General features: G+C 35.6%; 1 protein-coding gene across 1 annotated transcript in view; it reads left to right on the top strand.

Annotated features, from left to right (window-relative positions):
- The window catches only part of LOC123868050 (allatotropins-like), a 39,712-nt gene that overhangs the window by 969 nt on the left and 20,889 nt on the right, over positions 1 to 17,854 (top strand). The gene's annotated exons all lie outside the window — the stretch shown is intronic.

The raw sequence follows: 17,854 nt of genomic DNA, 5'->3' as shown, positions 1-17,854 counted from the left end.
TTGAAGCCCATAATAATTAAAAAAGTTAAAAAGTACCTTAAAACAAACGCGAGGTATGGTACATACCGTCGGGCTAATTTTATTATTAAACTTAGGAGATTATAAAAAGTAAATAAGTTAAGCAATAAGTAGCTAATTAATTTACTTCAAAATTTAACAGAATCATCATCATCACTGCTGGAAATAGGTCCGTAACAAAATGATTTCAAATTATTTCCGGCCTGATTTTTTTCCCTAGGTAAATACGTACCTTATATGAAAAGTTAGCAGTGGTTGCCGCCGGAGAGACATCTGCATTTGCAATAAATATTTTATTTTATAAAATACCTAATTTAAATAAATAAATATATTATTTTTGCAAATGTTTCAATACCGATATATATATACTAACACATAGCAATTATTGCTATTAAACAAAAAACCTTTTTCGTGAAAAATTCAAGAGCAAGGTAAAAGAAAAGTCTATCAAAAAAAGCATTGCTTCGATAACAATATCAGTTGATGTGCCAGCAAAACATATATACACAGATAAAATGAAATAAGTATGTTCAATATATTGATAATCAGATTTAAAAATGTGGTTAAAAGTATACTTAATAAGTTTAAGTACCTAATTTAGTGTTTTTAAACTTTCGTGAGAGATCCATACAAATATTATAAATGCGAAAGTGTGTCTGTCTGTCTGTCTGCTACCTTTTCGGGGACGGACATAGGCTACTTTTTATCCCGGAAAAAAAGAACGAGTTCCCACGGGATTCCTAAAGACCCATCCGCTCAACCGATTTGTGTGAAATTTGGTACCGAGGTAGCTTGCGTCCATGTTATTGACAAAGACAACTTTTTATCCCGGAAAACCAAACAGTTTCTACGGGATCTTCAAAAAGCTACATCCACGCGGACGAAGTTGCGGGCATACTCTAGTTATAAATATATAAGAATCCGGCTTTACTCACGGTTTAGTCGACGTAAGCCCTAAACACGTGAGTAAAGCCGGATTCTTATATATTGATAAGTACCTTAACTACTATAAAGTAAACTAAACAGTAAAACTGAACGCGAGTGATTTTCTGCAGTTGACCGTTGAGGAGTTCCGTTTTTCATCACCAAAGATTTCGATCTTGAGTCAACTGGACTATACAAAACATTTAACTATTTCAACTTTCACATGAAACCGTAAAAGTTTCAAAGTAAAACTTTTGAATGCGTTTCATTTTAATACGACCTTTATCTTCCAGTATATAATAAAAAAAAAATAGTAGTATAGTATTAAAAAATTGCATGAAAATATGGTGATCGGTATTGATTAATTTGCTAGGAAAATTCTTGAAATACATTGTTGTTTTCGTAGTTACTGAAATTCAAAATGATTTTTTTTCTCTCGTCTCGGCTTTACAAAGATTAGCCAATATCAAGTTTGTAGTTATTTGTAACAAGTTAATTAAACTATACAAGTATGGACCCCGTCTGTGCCGGCGCTCGCCGACATACGCACAGCACCTCCTTAGAGCGCTTCCCAGTCAGTTGTAACAAAAAAAACACTCCAAAAAGGCAGAGCACGCCCGCCAACTAACGCCAACACAGACGAAGTTCCAAATGATTTTTGTAATACTTAGTCTTGATGACGCAATGATTTATTTGTACACGAAACAAAATTACGTATTAGATTGCTAAGCCGCTTTTGTATCAACTAATCACAATATATAGAAATGCGATCTACATTTGGGCGATTTTGTCAAATCCTAATCTGGAGATTATGTAATTTGTCCGTACTCGTAAGTAAGCACCAACGCGCAACGTCACTCATTTAACAGTCTATTTATGTATATTTACAATTTGTATGTACCTACTTGCCAATATACTTAAAAAATTAAAAATCAAGCTCAATACTTTATAACTTATGGTTTGAAAAGTCTACTGTTTATTTAACTTTTTTAATTTTTTTTTATTGTGTGATAAAACAATTGAGGACTTCGTATGTGTTGGCGTTTGTTGGCGCGCGTGTTGTGCCTTTTTGGAGTGTTTTTTTTTTGTTAGAAGTGGCTGGTTTTTGTTTTCTGCTGGTTTTTATTGGTGGTCGAACTGACTGGGAATAGCGCTCTAAAGGGGCGCCGCGCGTATGTCAGCGGGAGTCGGCACGGACGAAGTCCATACTTATACATATAGTTTCCCTAACTTGTAAATAACTACAAACTTGACATTGGCTAATCAGTGTAAAGCCAGACGAGAGAGAAAAAAAAATTGACGACAATCATGCTTAAAAAACAATGATGAGGTTTAGGTTGCAGTGCGCTTGCAGATTCCTATTCACTGTTGCTTTGAAGGTGTTCCAATGGACACGAGTAATTTACTGTTCTTATCTGGTCAGGGGGTATGAAATTTCTACCCTTCATATCATCTGCAGCTCTTCATCAAACTCTCCTGAATCATCTTCGGGATGGACTCTATCCTAAACAATTAAAAAACCTAAATCCACGCGGACGCAGTCGCGGGCATCCTCTAGTCTATACTAATATTATAAAGAGGAAACCTTTGTATTTTTGTATTTTTGTATGTTTGTATTGAATAGGCTCAAAAACTACTGGACCGATTTCAAAATTTCTTTTACCATTACTTAGAAGGATTCTTCCGAATCCGAATAGGCTATATTTTATCCCGGAAAATAGATAAGATTTTTCGTGGTAGTGAAAATTGTGAAGTAAGGCGTCGAAAAAACTGCCGTACGTTAACGATTCTCGCGAACGCTGCCTAAATGGTTAGAGATGTATGGTTGACTTCTATAGAAAAGTTGTAGAACTCAATAATGCCTACAAAAAAGTCCGCGATAGTATAAACCAAACATTTATATTTTAGCCATTATAACCACTTTTCCATAGAACACCCGTGCGAAGCCGGGGCGAGTCGCTAGTATTATATAATTTAGTATCACTAAAAGGCGTTATGCAAAATAAGCAGAAGAAGGAAATACACGTGCACGCCTACTTAAGGCCTAGGTAGCTTTTCTGTTTTTGTTTGTTTATAAAAAGTGGTGGTAAAAGTTTGTATTATTTTCCAATATTAAAGTATACAAAAAGCAATAAAGGTAGTGTTTACAATGCCCGAAAGTTACAATACATTTAATTACTGAAGTTATCAAGGCTCCGGTAAATATCCCGTAAAAACCAATATTCACTGAATGAACAACACAACCCAGCCGAAGTTATTATGAGTTCATCAAATCAAATTCGCACCCAATTTGCGTCTCAGTTTGTTTAAACTGTAAATAAGATTACAAACTTAGATGAATTTGTGTATTAAATTAATGTTTTAATTGTTTAGTAAAATTAAAATACAATGAACTATCTTATGCCCACAACTTCGTCCACGTGGAGTACACAAATTTTAAACTACTACGAGTATAACCCCTTTAGGGGTTGAATTTTTAAAAATCCTTTCTTAACAGATGTCTACGTCATAATAGTTATCTGTATGCCAAATTTTAGCCCCGAACATGGTCCGATCTGCCCAGTAGTTTGAGGTGTGTGTTGATAGATCACTCTGTCAGCTTTTTTAAAATATATTTTAGAGTAATCTTGAAGAAAAATTGACGTAATCGTAAACTAAAAAAAAAAAAAGATTCCGACGAATTGAGAACGTCCTCCTTTTTGGAAGTCGGTTAAAAATGGATTATTGTCAAAAATCTAGTCCGTGATAAACTTTGGGAAATATACAATATATAGTACAATATATAATATATAGTACAGGACCCTCGGTGCGCGAGTCTGACTTGCACTTGGCCGGTTTTTTTTAACTTATACCTATTGCGTAAGTATTTGAGCTGATTAGCATTTTTGACGAAAGTCGTTATGTAAAAGGCGATATATTTTCTGCTGTATACCATTTAAAGTTTGCTGTTGGAATATTTAGGAGAAATTTTCGTTATAATATCATAAAGATTATTATCGCAGCGAAATTTTAATGTTATTAAATACTGTGTCCGTGGCTCTTCTCTAATTTTGTTAATCTGCTCCTCAAAGATGACGTTAAGGCGTCGGTCTTTATCATCAAAATTATCTAATAACACTTACCCCTTTTCGTTAAACCAGCTGATCCACCCGGCTTTGCTCGGGTGAGATTCCATTTTTTTTATTGAGTCTATTGAAAAAATATCCATAAAAAAAGTTTCTCGAGCCACAGTTTGAGCAGTACGTTGATATACCTCGCACCTCTAGTACTGCTAAGGTTCACTGGTAGAGATCTCTTATAGAGATAAGTGCTACCCCGTCCACTTTTTCTGTCTTTTTCTTTTTATTGTTACAACTTTCTAGTACAAAAAAACTATCAGTTATTAAGTTTATTCTTTCATAATATGAGTTTTTGAAATTATATTCAGAAAGTAATAATACAGATTTTCACAAATGTTAAAAATACTTAAATATGAAATTTATACCTTTATTCATAATATTATATTAACCGAACGACACGTCCAGTACTGGGCGTAGATCTCTTGTTGGGACATTTACATGCCGCGGTCTTGCACCGGCTGAATCCATGTTTAATAAAATTAGCTGACCTATTATTTTTAGCTGTGGAATATTTCACCTAGAATTATTAATTTACAAGGTTAAAGTTTCGGTTTTCGATCTAAAGATATTTTAGTCTGAATCATCCAATATCTAGAAATACTTAGTAACAAATTTGAGACGATAATTTCAACTATTAGCAAGCTGAAGTGGCAGTGGGCAGGCCCTGCCTGTCGTAGAGGCGATGGCCGTTGGAGCCGGAAAGTCCTTGAGTGGAGACCGCGTTTAAGCAAGCATAGTGTGGGACGCCCTCCAGCACGATGGACCGACGATATAAAGCGGCTGGCGGGAAGTGGCTGGATGAGGAAGGCTGAGGACTGGGTGTGGTGGCGCTCTATAGGGAAGGCCTGTGTCCAACAGTGGACGTCCACAGGCTGATGATGATGATGAATTTGAAAAGCAAACTTTAAAACTGTGTTTTATTAATGTCAAGGTAATGACCACGACTTCGTCCGTCATCCGCGTGGATTTAGGTTTCTATAAAAATCACTTCTTGATTTATCGAGGTGAAAAATAGTCTATGTTCAATGTTCATCTCCGGGAAGCGATCTCTATATCAAACCTGAAATTCCTTTAAAAGGAGAGACATTTGAAATTTCCGAAGGAACTCTTTGATTTTCCGGGATAAAAGTTGTCCATGCCATTTTTTGAGATGCGAGCTATCTCTGTACCAAACATTAAAATCGGTTCGGCCGTGAGATTAACACAGACAGACAGATACCTACTTTCGAATTTATAATATTACTTATATATATGGATAGCTGTTTCAAGAGCATCCCTCTCATATTAAAACTTCTGGCAAGACCACTCCAACAAAGCTCTAGTAATATAAAGTCCTGGAAGTTATAGAACTTCAAGTTATCTACGGCAAATTGAACAAGCCATTGAAGTTCCAAACAAAAACAAGAACGCATTAGTGGCTGGCAAACTGCACACCTTTTACATCGAACCATCCAAGTTTGAACTGTAAGGATAATAGGATACTTCTGGTGGTGAAAGGCTATAGTTTAATTTGGATTGGTGCTAAAGTTCCTTCATTCTATTATCAAGAAATTCGCGAACTTCATTGGATCGAGATCAGTTTTCTTTTGCATTAGTAAATAGTTACTTCTAGGCAAGCTTAGTAGTTGATGTTGTTTCCTGCATCATGCATTTATTATTTCTATAAATGTTTATGTCATAATGTGTATCATGCAACGTAGTTTTAATACTTGTAGTGTTTACATTTCTCTATGAGAAAATTAGGATCTGCAGACATCGTTTTTCAGCTTTCTACGAGTAAAATTAAGCGTAACAAGTGTAAATTAAAAATTTATAACACCCCCGACAAGTGAAGGTTACAGTAACTAGAAAATAGCTGATAACTTTCAAACGGCTGAACCGATTTTCTTGGATTATAGCTAAGAACACTCTCGATCAAGCCACCTTTCAAATAAAAAAAAAACTAAATTAAAATCGGTTCATTCGTTTAGGCGCTACGATGCCACAGACAGATACACAGATACACACGTCAAACTTATAACACCCCTCTTTTTGGGTCGGGGGTTAAAAAGAAATTCAGCGGAAAAATGTTTTTTTTTTTTTTAATGAAATCATCCGCATTTTTGGTTGGTACTTAAAATTGCGTTGCTTGCCTTACGTGCGTAATGTGTGATCAACATTATTATTTTAGACCTTTTTCAGCTTTATTAAAAAAAACTGACCCTACCGCGTAATGTCAGGATGTAATTAACATTTTAACGGGGCTCACGATGACCTACATATCCGACGGCTTTTCCATTTTCCGTATGTAAATATTTTAGTATGCAAACCAAATAATTATCCTTTTTCAATGTGATTAACTTTTTTTCATAGATCACGTGGCGTTTATATCAGTTTGCGAAATAACAAGTGTAAATTAAAAATTTATAACACGCCCGACAAGTGAAGGTTACAGTAACTAGAAAATAGCTGATAACTTTCAAACGGCTGAACCGATTTTCTTGGATTATAGCTAAGAACACTCTCGATCAAGCCACCTTTCAAATAAAAAAAAAACTAAATTAAAATCGGTTCATTCGTTTAGGCGCTACGATCCCACAGACAGATACACATATACACAGAATATACACACGTCCGTTAAAAACCGTTTACGACATAATTCTTAATCACGCATCTTATAACTACTGTCTGTTCTTTGATAAGATGTTGTTAATAATATACTGTATGCTAAAAAACATTATAGCTCAAACTAAAATAAATAAGTTAAAATAAACTTCCCGATCTATCTATGTCGCTACGTTACGGGTCGGAGTCTAAAATAAATAAGTTTAAGTTGATTCAGCTCACAATTTATTAGTGCGTCTAAATGAGATTTTCTTAGTTGAGCGCACTCAACTCCCGACACATAATAGGCTCAGGGTGTTTCAATTAAAACACAGAGTGATACAGCGATTGTTTCTAAAGGTAATTAATGAGGGATCCTTCACTACGCCCTAATGGACAACTCAACAGATTTGACTAAAGACCTGCGTAGACAGTAGACCAGACAGTCTAAATGAGTGGCAATTTATATTGACATCGATCTATTTGAAGGGGTAAGATTAACTTTTGATAGAAAATTGAAGTGTCACCCTTTTTAGACACTTGCTTCGTCGACAAAATTACGAAAACACTTCATTCATATTGAAATGAGCTTACAATAATTTTAAGAAACATTTTGGTATTTGTGATAAAGTTAATATTTAGATAAAGTATGATACTTAGTTTGTACTTTTAAATTATTTTAAAAAATCAGTGGCAGCTGCCAACAAGTGAAAATTTAAAACTATGAAATAACAGTGTTTTTTTTTTAGATTTTTAATTTAATTGTTGGTATCAAAAATTAAAATTTCATAAGTGAAATCATTAACATTAGTTTATTTTTTGCATCTATCGGCATTCCGAGTGCTATTAACATTAGCATGTCAGTGACGCGACCCTGATGTTTTCACCTATCCCAAAAGCACCAGAAGTGTCTAAAGTGTTCACTTAAAAAACTTTTTAATAAATATGAGTACAATCATTATTATCTCATAGTAAGTTTCGAATTTATTAGTGTTACCTGTTACCTGCACATGGTGCAGGATATTCAAAACTTATTTACTTAGCTGTACACATAGTTACATATAATTGAGTCTTTTTTGTCGCAAGTCTGCGTTACTCTAACGCCACAGGTGGCTACACAGCAGTCATTTTAAGAAGGGCCAAAGTTGTATTTTTCTTTTGTTCTAATTAATCAAATTAACCTTATTAATCTTATTACCAATATAACTTGATCTACAAAAAACTTTTATAAGTTAAAGTAATCGTTTTATCTTTTATAATTAAAGCGTAAGTAGGTAATAGACTGTAATTAATAAGGCATTATTTAATTAGTTACTAGCTTAAGCACCAGGAAATAATCTCTCAGACGGAATTGTCGAAAATCCTTTATATTATGTGAGTCTATATAGGTACACTATATACTCGTACGTTCGAAGACACGTCCCGAAATCTGAGTGTCTGTAGTTTGTACTACCTACTGCTAAAATTATAGGTTTTAATTTTACTGCCACTTGTTTACTAACCCCCGACCCAAAAAGAGGGGTGTTATCAGTTTGTCGTGTGTATCTGTGTATGTGTCTGTGGCATCGTAGCTCCTAAACTATGAATCGATTTTAATTTAGTTTTTTTTGTTTGAAAGGTGGCTTGATCGAGAGTGTTTTAAATAAAAAATATAATCCAAGAAAATCGGTTCAGCCGTTTGAAAGTTAGGTATCAGCTCTTTTCCAGTTACTGTAACCTTCACTCGTCGGGGGTGTTATAAATTTTTTATTTACACTTGCCCCCTAAAGTCATTGCAGAGGCAGTCTAACATTTCACATAGGTACCTTCTCTACTATCTCTAACACTCTTCGGGTTAATATTATAAATTTAAAGTTTACTTCGCAAGGTATGTTTGCGTTATGGAGGAAGAGTTTTCTCTTGTTTACTAATTCTGCAAATGTTTAATTTATACGTTCTGGTTCTCGGAATACTTATCGTGTACATTAATGCTGGTATGAGCATTTTAATTTATTTAATAAAATGTAAACTCTAGTGAGTGGTAATCAGAAATTATTAGAAATTTGTTTTTTACCGGGGTAATTCGAAACTAGTCATGCATGTAACACCGACGCTGGTAAATTTAGCACAATTTCATTTAGTATCTACCTAAATATAGTATATTTAGATTCCTGAAATTTTATCTGCATAATCTTTCAAAGTCTGCCAATCGGCACTTGGCCAGACTATGGCCAAAGCCTTTTCAGTTTGAGAGGAGACCGTACTCAGTAGTAAGCTGGCGATGAGTTGTTGTTGATGATGATGAATTTTTCAAAAAACAAGTTACTTAAAAGGCTTCATTGTAATTTATTTTTGAAAAAGGGAGACGGAGCCATTTTTTTCGAAGTGATTAATTTTGTCTAAAAAGCAAGTTTAAGAAGATTTGAATTTTAAATAACTTTCTATAACTCTTTCTTTTTCTATATCTCAACTCCAACTACTGGACGGATCGGGCTGAAAGGCATGCTACGAGTATTATTACGTAGACATTCGGTAAGAAAGGATTTTCGAAAATTCAAACCCTAAAGGGGTGATATATGGGTTTGTTTGTGTAGTCCATGCGGAGAAAATCGCGGGCATAAGCTAGTCAGGACATAGGCTACTTTTTATCCCGGAAAATCAAAGAGTTCCCACTGGATTCCTAATAACCCATCCGCTTAACCGACGATTTGCATGAAATTTGGTACCTAGGTAGCTTACGTCCCTGCAATTGACATAGGCAACTTTTTATCCCGGAAAATCAAACAGTTCCCACGGGATCTTTAAAAACTTAAATCCACGCGGACGAAGTCGCGGGCATCCTTTAGTAATTAATATAATAATAAGTAGCGTGACACACTTATTTTGTGGCAAAGTAAAGAAAAAACTATATTTTAGAGAGATGTTCCTTCAAAGGTATATATAGCTATAACACATACTTACCAGGCTTGGATTACCAAGCACGAATAATGTTTGTGAATAATATTATGTGAACCAGCGCTATTTAACCAGGATCTACTTATTATTCTAAAATCTCTTCCCTATCCTAAATAATCACAAGGTTATTTATGATAACTTAGGGTATTGTAGGGATATTTGTTTAAGCTGATAGATATAGAATATTAAGTCTTAAGTATTATTTTTTTGTTGCAAGTACTTAGTCGTTAAACTACACAAATAAAAAACTTGTTAAAAGGACTGTACTTGCTGGGTTTTAAACTTAAAATTTTGACAATACTCAGGTTTTTTATGACGTAAAGAAATGATTATTGAAATTCCACCCCGAGGGGATTAAATAGAGGATGAGTGTTTGTATGAAAGTCTGCTTTTATTTAACTTATATATCTATGAAAATATTTAATATTTGGTCACGTAGTAATAAAAATTAAAAAATACTTAGGTATTGCAGGATTTTTAGAAATTCCACACTGAAGGGGGTTAATTAATAGGCGATGAAAGTTTCTGTGAAAGAAAGTCCGTCAATTTTGAATTTAAGTAGGGAAGTATAATTATTAAAATCGATGTTTGGGTTTTTGGGCAAAAATAAAAAGTAGGTAAGTACGTGTTTTAGGACATTTGGAAATCCACCCCCTCAGCGATTTTCAAAAATTCCACTCGAGTGAAGCCGGGGTGAATCAGATGGTCGGCAATAATCCTCAACCCAAAACTTGGTGTATCCAGAAGCCAATAAAGCTAAAATGTAAATACCCATAACATTGACTTATTTGAACAATGTGATCCTTTAAGTTCGTCGATAGCTTGTTTCGAAATTGGTCAGTGAATATGGCGGATACCTACTCACCCAATAATATAATGTAATCTGTAAATATATAAAATGAGAAACTGACTGACGGACATTTAGATTAAGAACTTTATGCAGTTAATGTGCATAAAATTACACAACATTAAAATATTTCTGGGTTGAAATATTTTTTTTTAATGGAGACACACAGTATAAAAACTAAACAATAGGTAACACAAACACAAATCACATACACCACAACAGTCTCCAACGAAAAGTTTACACATATTAAAACACACAATAGCCGGGTATAAAAAAGTAGTACAGAAAATAGGTAAATTACATAAAAATTAAAACAAAAGCGAAACAAAACTGACTAGTGAAGCTAGTCAGTTTTGGATGTAATGTCCCTAACTGCAGATTTATATTTATGAAGAAGATATATATAAATGGAATGTCTCGTATTGTCCGGTGTTTCTAGTTTAGTACGCCACTTCGCATATGATTTATGATACTCTTCTTATAATTTGCAAAACATCATGTTAATCCTATTTTGCTAAGTGCGTCCAAGTAAGTTCGTCAAAGTTTAAAATACTAATATCTCGCTTTAGTTTACAGTAGGTAGGTACCTACCTACTAAAGTACAATTTAGTATTTAATTTCATTCCATTTATCAATTAACTGTTACAAAACTAGAGATCTTAATTTTTATTTGGTTGTGCGAATTTCCGCTTCCGCTTCGCCCACTACTGTCATCGAGACTACGGCTTATACCATGATTGAAATTAGTATTCGCTCTTCCGACATCAATGGTCAAAATGCATAGTTGCAGCAATAATAGGCCAACCATAAATTGACCCCACTATAATAATTTGCAGCATTGCGATACACAACTTTCGAGCTAAGAAGATTTAAAAAAGAAAAATCAAAAAACAGATAAACACGTAAAATTAACTCAAAATACAGCTACCTAAAGGAAAGTTAAGAAGAAAAGCAAACCGCTTCCGTTCAATTAAACCTTCCCACGAAGTTCCACGTTAATTACTCAAAGGAAATTCAATTTGTTGTCTGAGAGGGCAATCAAGGGTTGCATTATGATAAAATATTGTTTGCCGCTATACTTACTGAGACATTTTAATAAGATCGCATAACGCAAGGCTCGCATACGCATATTAATCATTGTATGCGAACACCGTTAGGTTACTATGAATTTAGCTAAACTTTACCTATAGGCTGTAATGTATTTGTTTAAAGATAGGGGGTAATCTCCGGAAATAATAGTCCGTTTCTTAAAATTCTTTCACTGATAAATGACTACATCAATCCCGATTGCTCTAGGCTTGTAGATGTTTATAAGTACATCATAACTCTAACAAAGTCGGGTAAATAGCTAATAACCTAATTCAAACATATGTGCTAATCACTGCGGTAAATTTCTGCGAACTACCTACACACAAATCCGCTTTGATGCATGTACCTATTTTCCTGTACCAAATCAATCACTAAGCGATTTAGTAGGTACACTAGGCGATCACTAAGTAATCTGCAAAATAACTTATCTTATTTACTAGAATGATTTCTGATTTACAAAGATAGGTACATAATAATTTTTTTATTTACCTACCTTATTCTCTCTCATTTATTTAAACAGCTCATTCTTATCGTATTAAAAAAAAATGTTTTTTTTTTTTTTTTTTTTTAAATTATATAGACTAGCGCTTGGCTGCAATCAGACCTGCTAGCAAGTGATGATGCAGCCTAAGATGGAGCGCGCTTGCCCAGAAGTTGCCTATTCACTCTTGACTTGAAGGTACCCATATTATAGGTGGAAGGGAAAACTGACGCCGGAAGGGCGTTCCATATCCTAGCGGTTCGAATTAGGAAAGAGGAAGCAAATCGTTTCGTACGTGTTCGAGGAATTTCGACTACGTACGGATGCAGACCTTGACGATGCCTGGCAGTACGATGGTAGAAAGGTGAAGGAGGAACCAGGTCAAAGAGTTCTTGTGCACACTCTCCGAAATATATCCTGTAGAAAACCGATAGACTGGCAACTTTACGCCGATGTTCTAAACTTTGGAGTTTAGTTTTCATCAGTGCTTCGTCACCAATGAGTCTTCTAGCTCGGCGATCCACCGAATCCAATGCTTCGAGCTGGTACTTGGCAGAGCCATCCCATAAATGGCTGCAGTACTCCATGCACGATCGAACTTGAGCTTGGTACAGGGTGAGAAGCTGTTCCGGCGTGAAGTACCGCTTGACTTTGTTGAGGATGCCAAGTTTCTTGCCAGCTGTTTTTGCCTTGGATTCGATGCATTGTCCAAAGTTGAGATTGGACGAAATGTTGATTCCTAGAAGCTCAACACTATCGGTAATCGGAACGGGTATACTTCGGAAAGTCGGAGTAAGTGGGAATGGACTCCGTTTCGCGGTGAATAAACACGCTTGCGTTTTGGTGGCGTTAAATTTGACAAGATTGGCGTCCCCCCAGTCGGACACCTCCTTCAAGGTCAAATCAACGCGTTCAACCAAGGCCTTTCTATGCTCTAGGATCTCAGCTCCACTTGCACGGGGACCGGATATATATCTCTCTGTAACGGTGCTGTCGTCCGCGTACCCAAAGATACCGGGTTTTAGCACGTCGTTTATGTGCAGCAAAAAAAGTGTTGCAGAGAGAACTGATCCCTGAGGGACACCGGCATTAATTGCCATTAGATCAGACGAGGAGCCATCTACGACTACTCGAAATGATCGTCCGCTCAGGAAATCTGATATCCAGTCGCAGAGACTAGTGGGTATCCCGTAAGCCGGAAGCTTGCTTAAAAGGCTTTCATGCCAAACCCGGTCAAAAGCCTTCGAGACGTCAAGTGAGACAGCTAGTGCTTCACCATATTTCTCGATGGCCTCACCCCAGATGTGCGTGGCATACACTAAAAGATCTCCTGTGGACCGATTACGTCTGAACCCGTACTGTTGATCCGACAGGAGGTCATTTTCTTCGAGGTATGCCAGTAGCCTGTTATTCAATACACGCTCCAAACTTTTACAAAGAATGGAGGTGATTGCGATAGGCCTGTAGTTGGCCGGGTCGGCACGACTTCCCTTTTTGGGGACCGGCTGTACGTTGGCAAGCTTCCAAGCTTTTGGGACTTGAGCAGTTGTTAGAGAGAGGCGATACACGCGTGTTAGGACAGGAGACAACTCGGGAGCACAGATCTTCAAGACTATAGCTGGTATCCCGTCTGGACCGCTGGCCTTGTTCACATCCAAGTTGCGGAGCACTTTCAACACCTCTTTTTGGCGAACGAGAATCTCTGCCATAGTAGAGCCGCAGGATGGTAAAGAGGGTGGAGAGGCACTCCCGACAACAAGTCGTGAATTTTCAGCGAACAGAGCCGCTAGAAGATTAGCTTTATCTGTTGCGGTAAAGACCAGCGAACCATCAGGTTTCAGCAAAGGTGGCAGCGAGGGACGACAAAAATTTGCTTCGACCGACTTCGAGAGGGACCAAAAAGCTTTACTACCACGTGGATAGGATGCTAATGTTTACAAAAATAAAATAACATTATGATAAAATGGACCCCAGCTGCCAATGTTTTACCTAATTATTATTAGAATAAGTAAAATAATGCAAATAAAAGTTAAGTAAAATAATCTCGTGCGCGTGGAAGCTACAGCTTTGCATCCCAAAAACAGACATAGGTTATAACTTCTATGTATCCCGGAAAATCAAAGAGTTCCCACCGGATTTTTAAAAAACTAAATCCACACGGAAAAAGTCACCAGAATTATTTACTTATTTATTGTTTTTGGAACAAGTTGTGAGATTGTATAGCCTCACAAATCAAGTGCAATTAGTTGCAATTTGGAATTGGTTCGATGAAGCGAGTATCTTGGGTGCAAGCACGTAACTAACATGAATCGTACGCACTGTGGTGTTAATTAGAGCTCTCAATACTAGGCACAGTAATCATAGTATAGGTATTTCGATGGTAGATTGATTCGCAAGGAGATTCAGTTCAGTTTGTAGAGTTAGAGAATTATAAACTATTAATTTAAAATTACAACGAAATACTAAATTACGATGAATCATTTTTTTTTTAATTTTTAAATTCAGATACAAGTTAGCCCTTGACTGTAATCTCACCTGGTGGTAAGTGATGCAGTCTGGCAGCGGGCTAACCTGGAAGGGTGTATGGCAGTTTTTATTAAACCTGTACCTAGTACCTACCCCTTTAGTTTCTACACGACATCGTACTGGAACGCTAAATCGCTTGGGGAGGTAACTAGCTACGGCTGAAGGCTTCCAACAGATGATTTCAAAAAAGAAGCGATGATATTTTGTAATTATTCCAATCCAATCCATCAGTCTGAATGCTTGACTTAGGCCTTCGTCATCCACCACCTCCCTTCAACTTCTTCAGGTCATCGGTCTAGTGGTCTAGCGGAGGTCGTCCTTCACTGCGCTTATTGGTACTCGGTCTCCACTCCAGAACATGTCTGCCCTATCGGTTGTCGGTTCTGGTCGCGACAGATATGACCTCCCCACAGCCACTGCAGCTTGCTAATGAGCTAACCCTTAAATTCACACAATTTTCCACTAAATCTATTAGAGGTCAACAGTTATGTATTATGACGGAGAGTTACGTAAAATAAAAACGTAGGTATTATGTAACGTTATTAGTATTTCTGTGTATTTATTGTAATTTTCGGTAAAACCCTTTCAATGTTAATTGCCACACATACATCGTCTTTAAGGCGTGTCGGCGCTAAGCGGCAATTTTAATTACAGTAAACCACTTCATACATTTCCACGGGGAATCGGTAATTAAATTATTTCGTTGTATAAATAATATGATACTAGTGTTATTACCACGGACTTAGAACTTGGCTAGATACCGCAAGTTGTCCAACCAAAAAAACCAAGTGCCTATTTTATTTTTATCCCACTGTGAATAGCTATTTTTTATTATTATTATTATTAAGCCTTTATTTACTCCTTATCTTTACATAAGTATAAAATTTTTTCCTACAACTATCTAGTTATTTTATTTTACAATTTTTACCTTATCTTTATGTTAGTTTTATTAGTAAGTAGGTTTATTATTATGTGTATATTTTGTATGTGTATATGTGGTTTATATGTTGTGTTATGTACAGTGTTGGTTAATAAAATTGTTAGTTTACAAATTTATATTTATGTACCTACATCTATATCTATATCTATTGCTAATTTCTAATTTTGTCTAATTTTATTATTTATTAATTGAGTAGGTAGGTAATCACTGCTATGAATAGCTATACTCTATAATAATTCGTCTTCCCAATGTGATAAATCGATCCTTTCTCCTAATGATGATTGGCTCAGTGACGCCTGATGACTGAACTTTTTGATTGCACGTTGTGATCATCACAAATGACTTGCGTTACGTCATCATAGATAGGTTGGTTTGCATACTATTTAATTTAATTACCATGTGGCACCCTAGCTATTCTAAATCTGTGGTTATTATTGTCGCATTCAATAATATCATCCACATGCATAATTTATAACACTATCCAAAACAATTTTCTGGATACCACTGGGTAACAGAAATCTGGTAAATCACAGACAAGGTAATTGTCCAAATTAACATTAAACATATCCATAGAGATTGATTGGTTAAAATTCAAAAGAGAGCGCTCTACGAATATATTCTTCTCAATAGTGGTGGCAAAATCTTTTACGCACAAGGGTAAGCGCCAGGTCACACGTCTACGCAATAAAGCTGAGATTTCATCATATAAAATATCTTGACACCTTCTTTGGAACCGCCGATGGAATGCCAATAGAAATAATAAAATACTAGAACGCGTTTGAGAATACCGTACTCCTTTGAAAAAGGGACGCTTTTAAGATATTTTGACCATGCAGGACGAAATGAAATATATCAATAGGACATAAAATATCTTGGTACCTCTCGGTAAGAATACTGGACATTGAAAAATAGCAATAAAATAATAAATGGGTACCTATAATATGTATATTACTTGCATATGTTAATGATATTCACCATGTCAAAAATTCATTTAAATTATTGCAGAAAAAAAATATACTTCATTTAGTGGCCAACAGACATATTTTTACCCCGACCCAAAAAGAGAGGTGTTGTAAGTTCGACGTGTGTAACTGTGTATCTGGGTGTCAGTGTATCTGTGCATCTGTGTAACTGTCTGTGGCATCGTAGCTCCTAAACTAATGAACCGATTTTAATTTTTTTTTGTTGTTTGAAAGGTGGCTTGATCGAGAGTGTTCTTAGCTATAATCCAAGAAAATCGGTTCCTTAAATCGGATCTTTAAAAACCCAAATCCACGCGGACGCAGTCGCGGGCATCCTCTAATTTTCAATAAAAAAACGATATAAGGCAACTTTACAAAAATATAATATAAATTATAATACTTAACAATAATACTCAAAGTATAGCTTCAATTGTTTAAGCATTTCTTTTAACCACCATAATTTCATAAACAAAGCTATAAAATAAACTTTGACGACGCCATGAAGTCCGTAGATAGCACGATTATACCTACTGTAACGACAAAATAAAATGATAACTAAGAAATATTTCTATTCTTACCAAAGCAGTTACATTTTCATCATTTATTTTATTACAATTACTTACCTACTGCCTAATTCGTAATTGTTATTATCCTTATTTCATACATAATTGACTTACTGCCTAAGTGCTTACCTAAATGATAATAAATCACTATTTGTATTTCAGTCATTGTTCAACGATAAGATCTTAAATCAATCAAATTCGTGTTATTTATACATATTAATTTTTTTTAGGGAGAAACAATAATTTTCACAGCATTTTTTACGGTTCCGTACCTCAAAAGGAAAAACGGAACGGTCTGTCTGTCTGTCCGTCGTCGGTCGGTTAAAATAAAATAAACCATTCAGGTAGAATTTAAAGCAATTGTAACGGAATATTAAAAGAATCTATAATGCTCTATGGTAACTGAAGAAACACAGTTATCTTTATAACACTATGTTAGTCGTAGAGAAAAAAAAGGTAGATATGAATGAATTCACACACGATTTCTTTCGCGAATCCCACTTCTGCTCAATAAAACTAACGGGTAAGAACATACGTATTCACAAAACACGTTTCTCCTCAATTGGACAGCAAATGGATCATAAATAGTTTAGGAACCTGCGTGTGCCGAAACTGTCACTTATATCATGACAATTCGCATTGTAACATGAAAAAATAATTTTTACCCACCGACCCAAAAAGTGGGGTGTTATAAGTTTGACGTGTGTATCTGTGTATCTGTCTGTGGCATCGTAGCTCCTAAAAAAATAACCGATTTTAATTTAGTTTTTTTTGTTTGAAAGGTGGCTTGATCGAGAGTGTTCTTAGCCATAATCGAAGAAAATCGGTTCAGCCGTTTAAAAGTTATCAGCTCTTTTCTAGTTTTCTT

Source organism: Maniola jurtina, chromosome 9, assembly GCF_905333055.1.
Source record: "Maniola jurtina chromosome 9, ilManJurt1.1, whole genome shotgun sequence".
NCBI lineage: Eukaryota > Metazoa > Arthropoda > Insecta > Lepidoptera > Nymphalidae > Maniola > Maniola jurtina.
Note: the sequence above shows the minus strand (reverse complement) of the source record. Positions and strands in the feature narration are given on the sequence as shown.